Source organism: Helianthus annuus, chromosome 11, assembly GCF_002127325.2.
Source record: "Helianthus annuus cultivar XRQ/B chromosome 11, HanXRQr2.0-SUNRISE, whole genome shotgun sequence".
NCBI classification, from domain to species: Eukaryota; Viridiplantae; Streptophyta; class Magnoliopsida; order Asterales; family Asteraceae; genus Helianthus; species Helianthus annuus.
This window is the reverse complement of record NC_035443.2, coordinates 20,762,647-20,771,257: the sequence shown is the minus strand read 5'-3', so window position 1 is coordinate 20,771,257 and position 8,611 is coordinate 20,762,647.

Sequence of the window (8,611 nt, the reverse complement as noted above, 5' to 3'; positions counted from 1 at the left end):
ACTAACATATGATCATCTTATTTGATGATTTAAACCCATGATTTATAGATCATTAAGTGAAGTTTTGGAATCGTTTGAAGGATCCTTATATAAGAATGACGTCTGTGATTTTTAACAAATCACGTCTGCCAGGAGTGTTAACATATTTACAGAGGTTAACAGGGATCTGAATCTTTTAAACAGGTTTTACCATCTTGCTAGGCTATACCTTTGAGATTCTTATTTAATATTTGAATAGGCAGACATATTTTAAAAGGAATGATTCTTGATTTATTTATTTCATATATAACGTATTTATGCATATAATGGCAAAGATGAAATTTTTAAACTTAACATTCCATTAGTTATAAAAAGGTTCACATACTGCCCTAAACGGGACTTTTAATAGATGAATTACCCACACAGAGGTTAACTAGAAAACAAGTCCACGCAGGGACCAATACTAGGATAGATGTCCTCACAGGGACTGAAAGGTAGGTCCACGCAGGAACTAAAAGACAAGTCCACACAGGGACTAAAAGACAAGTCCACGCAGGGACTAAATATACATATAAATGTCCACGCAGGGACTTGATTGAAATAGGAAACACAATAATACATATAGAGATTAGTGATCTCGCTTCTTCTTTCCTTTTAACAGGTTTGCCAGGCCCCTAAGGAATCCACGGTTGTTCTTACGTTCTTCTTCCAAAATCTCGTTCCACCCTGTTTAAACGGTGGAGGATTTCTTCCTGCTCCGGTGGGGAAAAACGTGGCAGCTGCGATAGGTGCTGAGCCGGAGGTCTAGCAGGTACCGGATACCCATGAGTTGCGTATCCCATTCCTCAAGGAGTTCCATAAGGGCGTTGTAGTTTGCCGCCGCTTCTAGGTATGGGTCGGCATCAATATAGTTGTAGTGAGTGTGAGCTGGCAGCTCAAACGGGTTGTATGCTGTGGAACCAGCGTATGTAGATATCGGGTTATCATAACCAAATGGTGGCGGTGGTGGTGCAACTGGTGCAGAATTCACCTCTGCAGTTGGGTTCAAAGGTCCACCCATTTGTGGGTCATCAAGCAGTGGCGGATAATGATTGCCACTGGAGTGTCGAGGGGTGCTAAAGTGAAAATCCCATCTTCGTGCGGATATCCGCGCACCTGTTCTCCTACGCCTTGGAGGATCTGGAGGTGCTTGATGAACTGGCGGCGGTGGAGGCGGTGGCGTGACTGCCATAAAACGCGAATCCTCGGAGGGATCCTGCTGCTGCTGTTGTTGCTGCTCATGAGGCGATAAATGGTGAGAGGGTGTAAAGTACCACTCACACTGGTTGAATCTTACTTGGTAACTGTCTGGACCCTGATAGGGTGTTTCGTGAAAAGATGATCCATCAGAGATCTCGATGGGATGGTTGGGGGTACCTCTTGCAGGTTCGACGGGATCCGTGTCCTCGTCCATGTCCATTGCATTGTCTTCTGAGAAATGGTCCTCCGGTCCCAATGGGTTAAAGCCCACTGGTTCTTGGACAAAGTTTTCCGGGTTAAACCGGCCCTGAAAGACAGGAGTAGGGTCGCCAAAGGAACGGTGCGAAACGGAACGCTGGAGAGGTATGTATGAAGGTTGAGGGTTATCGGGCTTGTTTTCCGAGTGCGGCCCAAAAGAGTGACGGTAAGAAGGTGTTGAACTTTGCGAGATAGACCGTCTAGCGGGCTCAAAAAGGTTCCTCCTGTTTCTCTGAGGTTCGGCACTCATTGTAAGGTGTTCGCAGGTGAGAAGGCCCGGCCTCGTGATCGTTGTGGGTAGTGATTGGCCCTTTGCCTCTTCCTCCTCTTCTGATTCTCGGTGGCATATTTCCTGATTAAGCAATTGAAATAAATAACAAACAATAAAGGACAAACTAAAGCAATAATTCGGATTCGTCCTAAGTTCTTGTCTAGACTCGAGTATGCGCAATTGTGTCATTGAGATTAAACACATAAGGCTAGTGTTTAATTCACTCAACGTTGGCTCTGATACCAACCTGTCACACCCCGATATTTACACGTTTCACCGGTGGGTCCGGTGGGGGATTATCGTGACGTAGTTGGCAACATTACAGTCAAACAACACAATATTTAAATGCACAGCGGAAGCAAAAGATAGATCTATTTCAACCGAATATAATTGTAATATCAAGTATCACAAACGGTTGAAAAAAAAATCCACAGGGGGATTAAAATAAATAAGAAACATTGTTCAACAGTTTGACATCCAAGCTTGCGAGACTTATTGTGGACGCTAGGAGAAAGCCAGCCTAGTTCGAGTAGTACCTGCACTTAACCTTTTTGAGAAAATACGTCAGTTTACACTGGTAAATACATTCAACTGACTCGTTTGAAAAGGTTTAATAAAATTGATTTGAATGCACATGGCACAAACTCTTTATAACTTGGGATAATTATTTGAATATAATCTTGTAAAAGAATTACATGTTCCTTATACGTTCAGTAGCCCAATCCGTAGACCGGGTTAAAGATCAATAGATGCACCACATTATTTATTACTGGCACTTACGGGTGTACGCCTACACCCCGTGCATAGGTCGCGGTCATTTCGTAAAATGATGCCAGGGATATCCGGGACATGGTCATTAACCCCCCAAAGGCTTTAAGCAAACAAAACATTTCAAAACGGAGCATATCAATGATTTAACCTCTAATCGATTAAAGATTCAATGTCCGACCAAGCGGTATTTTATATACCATACCCCAAGCCCGTATAGGGAAGATAAGTTAAAAGTATTTACCTTTGCAAGTATCAATCACGAATAGCAAGTGCGGGTAGCTTTTACCGGGTCTCCTATTCTGGAACGAAGGTTTATAATAACCTATTAGAATCCTAACGGGTCTTTTAATTAAGCCTAAGCTTAGACCGGTTAGTTTTAACGAAAGATACGGTTCGAACGCACGATTAGGCGAAGACCGGAATAGAATGTGTTTTAGTCCTGACAAGTTTAAAGACTTGTATAATATGGGTGAACTAAACACCTTCTGGATTTTGAGATAAAAACGACAAGGGTTGACCCGTTTCGGCTGATTTATGCAAACTAGTTACATAAATCGAACCGAACGCGTAAATAGCATAACGGGTAACCGTAAGAGTCCTATACAGGTTCCCTAAGTTAATATGCCCTAATTATGTTGTGATATTTGTAGGATATCTTCCGTTATGCCCAAAACGAGTTTAATCCCATAATACGCCCCGTAGGGGTATTTTGGTCATTTTAAATATTATAAAAGCGATTAATTATAATTCTGATGTTCGGGTATGAAGCGATCAGTAAAAACACTTACTTTAACAAGTTACATCAGTAGGTAATAAGTCTTTATATGACAAAATGGTTTTAAACCTATACTAGGTGTTTAATATGCGTAAAAAGCCATTTTAAGCGATTTCCTACAGGAAATCTGAGTTTTCCGCTCAGGTTATAAGGTTCAAAATACTTAATTTATTATATGAAATCAGTAGCAATTGGATTTGTGTCAAAATACTATGTAGAACTCATTTTATAACCAAAAAGGGTATGATCGGTATTTACCGAATCAAGGTCATAACCTTAGGTTATGAGCAGGTTAAAATAATTAAAAATCTTTAAAAATCCCAAAATATTATATTACATCAGTGTGTAAAAGGTTTGATGTCGAAATTTGGGTTTAGATAGGCTTTATGCTAAGTGCGCCGTTTTATTAACAAAAGTTTTCTTAAATGCGCTATTTAGCATAATTCCTATTCTAGACCTCTAACTGACATGAAATTTCAGGGACATGTTTATAAATCAGTAGTAAAGACTATTGTCCTCTCACATTTCCAAAATTCTCGTTTTATGGTCAAAAGGGCATTATGGTCAATCATTAGGCAATTAATGGAAACTTGTAAACGAAGCGGACAATCAATGAACCAGTCACAGAGGGTTATACTATCATGTAACCTGGTCCTAAGGGAGTCCTAAGGCATTTCTAAACTCTACTAAAACGGGTCAAAACTGAAGTCAAAGCAAAAGTTAAAGTTTTGCGACTTTCGGTTGCGAACCGGGTCAAAACAGAAAATTGTCGGATCACACAAGCTTAGACCAGTTCTTATACTTATTACCAAGTTATATGAGTGATAAAATAGGTTACATGCCTTCTACATTGTTAATTACATGTTAATTCAAACATTAAGCTCCTGTTGACTTTTTTCTAAACAACTTTGACCCGACATTTGATCTAGTTAGAGTGGGAATCAGAGGGTGCCCTTTCAAGGGTTTAATGCCCACATAATTACCAACTTATAACCATCTTTGATTCGACTAAACACTGAACCATTAGTGATTAATCGCTAAGTCAAGCGTTAATTACGATGGTTTGACTTTTAAGCTAAAACTAAGTAAAAACTCAACTGAGAAAGGTTAAGCATACTTACCAAAGTCTAATGCACTATTAGAGATGGCTTGGGTCTGCTCTTATGCTCCAGGAAGCTCAAAGAAAGCATATGGAATGAATGCAAGAATGTTGCAAACATTGTGGCCTTATATAGTGATTTTAATCCATTAAGATCATGACAACTAAGTCTAGCATTGTTCCCAGATCAATTACAAGTGCCCCTAAGGCCTAGGAACTGTTTAGGGGTCGCCCATGCTGAGAAATAATCGATCTAAGTCGGTTAAAAGGCTGAACAGTGCTGCTGTCTATGTTTCTGCATCTGGGCACTCCTTACGAACCGTAAGGCAGGACCTTTACGGTCCGTAAGCCTTTACCAGAAGGCAAAAAAATTAACCTTTCTATCTTTGAAAGGGCAACTTGTGTATGATGATTTTTGGGCATGAATTGTCAGTAAGAGACCTTTTAACCCATGCTTGATCAGTGGTGTCTACCCAATCTTGTAGAATTATTGGTTTGAACAAATGCTAGAAATTATAAACGAAGGTTTATCTTGCATTATTTCATAGGCTCCCATTCTTGCAAATTAGGAATCCATTATTGTTAGTAATCACCGGTTTTAAAGGTATACTAGATGTTTGTTATTCATAATAGGGTCTTGGGATTTATAATAAAGTCGTTCAGAGGTATAAACTAACATGTCGACATGTTTAAAAATCCTGCCATACATCTTAAACTAAATCCGAGTTTATAATGCTTTTGTCGTACATGACATGTGTCGTTATTTATTTGACGAAAATTTCGAGGTGTTACATCGGGTCACGTGTGGAGTCTACGATCCGAATCAGCAACCCTAGGGCCTACCCTAGGGAGCCTCACGAGCCGCGTAGCCTCTTGCTACGTCTTACGCGGGCCGCGTAAAACCCGAAATCAGGCCCTATAAGTAGAGGGCTTCGGCCTTCAGTTCCGATCGCTCATTTACTTTTCTTAAATCTCGAAATTCTTATAGTAGGCACTATACTCGGGTATAATATCCCCCTAAATAATGAAGTTCTGCTCCGTTGTAAGTATCATAACCCCTGGATACATATTAGATACGCTGCCCGATTAATCTAGGGTTACGTCACGACTGTCGTGGTTCTGCCTGACGTAGTCGTTGGAATACCGTCTCGGGGAGGGTATTACTAATGTTAAAATGGTTTATTATACTAACGCGTGTGCATTTGTGTAATTTATAGATTGTCCCGAGGAAACCTTTATAGAAAACCTAAGACAGCAAAGTGAGTAATCTCCTTTTTGCAAATTGTTTTTACAAAACCTCACACGATTAATTATATATTAAGCAGTTATTGAGTGTTTGTAAGGATACAATTATCATCGGTATGTTGGGGTTTTGTATACAAAATTTGTTACTGCCTTACGAGGGGTAACATTTCCACAAGTCGGGTTGAGAGTATCGTGGGTGGTAATTGATATGACTTGGAAACAAATGTAATTGCGAGACCGCCCTCAATACTGTACAATGGTTTTTATTTAAACTTGATTAAACTGGGATTCACTCACCAGTATTTCCCACTGACAAAATGTTTTTAAACGCGTTTCAGGTAACAATATGTGAAAGCCAAATAGAAGCCAGCTGGACAGCACTGAAGGCTTGGAAAAGTGGCAATAAAGTTACCTAAAATAAAATAGATGTTTTTATTAAATAAAATAGGATTTATTCCTATGAAAATGTGTGTACTTAAAACTTGGGTTTTATCCCATGTGTTTAATATTATGAAAGTGTGGTATTTTATTCTGATAAAATATTTTCTAACTACGGTCCTGATGAAATTTTCGCTGCCAAATTGGGTAAAACCCCGATACCACCGAAACTGGTTGCGGCCGCCCGTTCCCGGGTTTGTAAAAAGGGACGGGGGTTGCGACAGAAGGTGGTCTCAGAGCTAAGCCACTGATTCAGCCACAGAAGTGTTCTGCTGACACCAAAATTTATCTAAAGTTTTAGGAAATAAATTACGGAAATATGTGCATAATTGTATTTTATTGTTATGTGTTATTTGACTATTTGTTAGTTTACAGAATGAGCGACCAAGGACCATTTGACGCGTATCGTCAGTTGTCTGGTTCGCCTAGAAGCGAAGGCGCCTCTTCACAGCCTGCCCTCTCAGGGTACTCTGCTGATAATGAAGAAGGAATATTCGTATTTAAAGCTCAGTCTGAAGAGCCATTCCCTCCTAAAAGGAGAGGATGGTTCAGTAGGGGAGCACATGAGCGTCGGAAGAGAATGAAAAATTACAAGAACAGAGAGTACTAGCAGCCGCCAAAAGAGAGACAGATGCCCATGCCCAGGACATGATTAATAGGGGTTTAGCCAACTTTCATATCTTAGCAACCACTGCAGCCGACCCTAACCTGGAGCAACTGATAGCACCCCAACCACAACCACAACCACCAATTCCCAACCAGCCTATGGAAATAGAAAACCCTGAAAATGAAGTTGAAATGCATGATTTTAACCCGGAGGAGATACCTAGGGTAACAGTACCCAATCCCTTAGACCCAAATTACGACCCGTGGTGGGACGACAATAGGGACTATGTGCAACGTTACCTGATTCCAGAAGACATGCCCATGCCGAATCTAGGAGCATACCCAGGTTTGGACCCTCTAGATCCCTACTACGATAGTGATCAGTACATTAGAGAGATCTTAGAGAATCCTTACCCATACCAGGAACCTATGCCCTAGATTCCAAACCCAGTCCTAGAACCTGCACCCCCAATGAGTGTAGAAAATGTTCAAGAACTCAGGACATTTGGTGAGGAAATTTTAGAGAGTAGCGAGAGGATGAGACAGGTGGGAGAGCGACTCGTCTGGAAGTATGACGCGCGCAATATGGATTTCTGGATGAAGCCATATCCATGAATGTGATGGAGGAGGAAGTAATAATATATATATATATATATATATATATATATATATATATATATATATATATATATATAATATGTGTATGAAAAAAAACTACGGATGCCTACTACTAATAGTATAATTTCCATTTCAGTTGTATTGTAATTTTAAATTCCAGTGTTGGTTTGTAGTAGATGCATATATATATATATATATATATATATATATATATATATATATATATATATATATATAAGAGTAAGTTGCAATGATCGACGTTTTTGATCAATCTGCGTGTTGTGTGATTGGTTGTATTTAATATTATTTTGTGATATTAATATGTGGTAAATGTTTAAAATTCAGATGGACAACGAAGTGAACCAGGAAAACCAGAATGATAACAACCAGAATGACAATAACTCGAATAATGATAATCCGAACAACAATAACAATGGAAACCAAGTGGATAATAGTGCCATCCAACACATAGTGGCACAAGGAATAATAAATGCGATGCCATTTATTATTAAGACGGTTAAGGAAGCAGAAAATAAAAGTAACCATAGCAGTAAGTGACCAACTGAACCTGAACACAGCGTAAACAATGGGCCCATACTTCAAGCATCCATTCCCAAAAGAAGAAGAACCATGCCTTATGGTTGTTCTTATAAAGAATTCTGGTCCTGCAAACCAATAGAATTCTCGGGCAATGAAGGACCCAATGCAACTCTACGCTTGATAGAAAAGACTGAGGCTGTTTTAAAAATAAGCAAATGTGCGGAAGAGGATAAAATAATGTTTGCTTCCAATCTATTTAAGAACTCAGCCTTAGAATGGTGGAACACTATCCTCCAGTCTAGAGGAAGTGACAGGGTTTACAATATGGAATGATAAGAATTTAAAAACATGGTAGAAAGAAAATTCTGCCCTCCCAATGAAAAAGAACAGATAGCAAATAAATTCCTGATCCTTAGAATGACCGGGGTGGATAGTAAGGGGTATACTACTACATTCTTTGAATATGCTAGAATAGTACCAACCCTTGCATCACCTGAACCGGTATTAATCTCCCGATACATCTGGGGATTAATCGGGGAAATTAGGCATATAGTCAAGGCAGCTAGACCTCAAACCATAGAAGAAGCTGTAGAACTAGCAAACACCTTGACATATGAGTTAGTTCGTACCCAAGAAGAAGACCAGAGAAGGAATCTAGCTCAGAGACTTACCCAGGAATTTTGTTATGGAAATTCTAACTGTAGAAACATAGGTTCTACCTCTGTACCTTATTGCAAGTCTTGTAAGAAAAAGCATTTGGGAAATTGCTCCA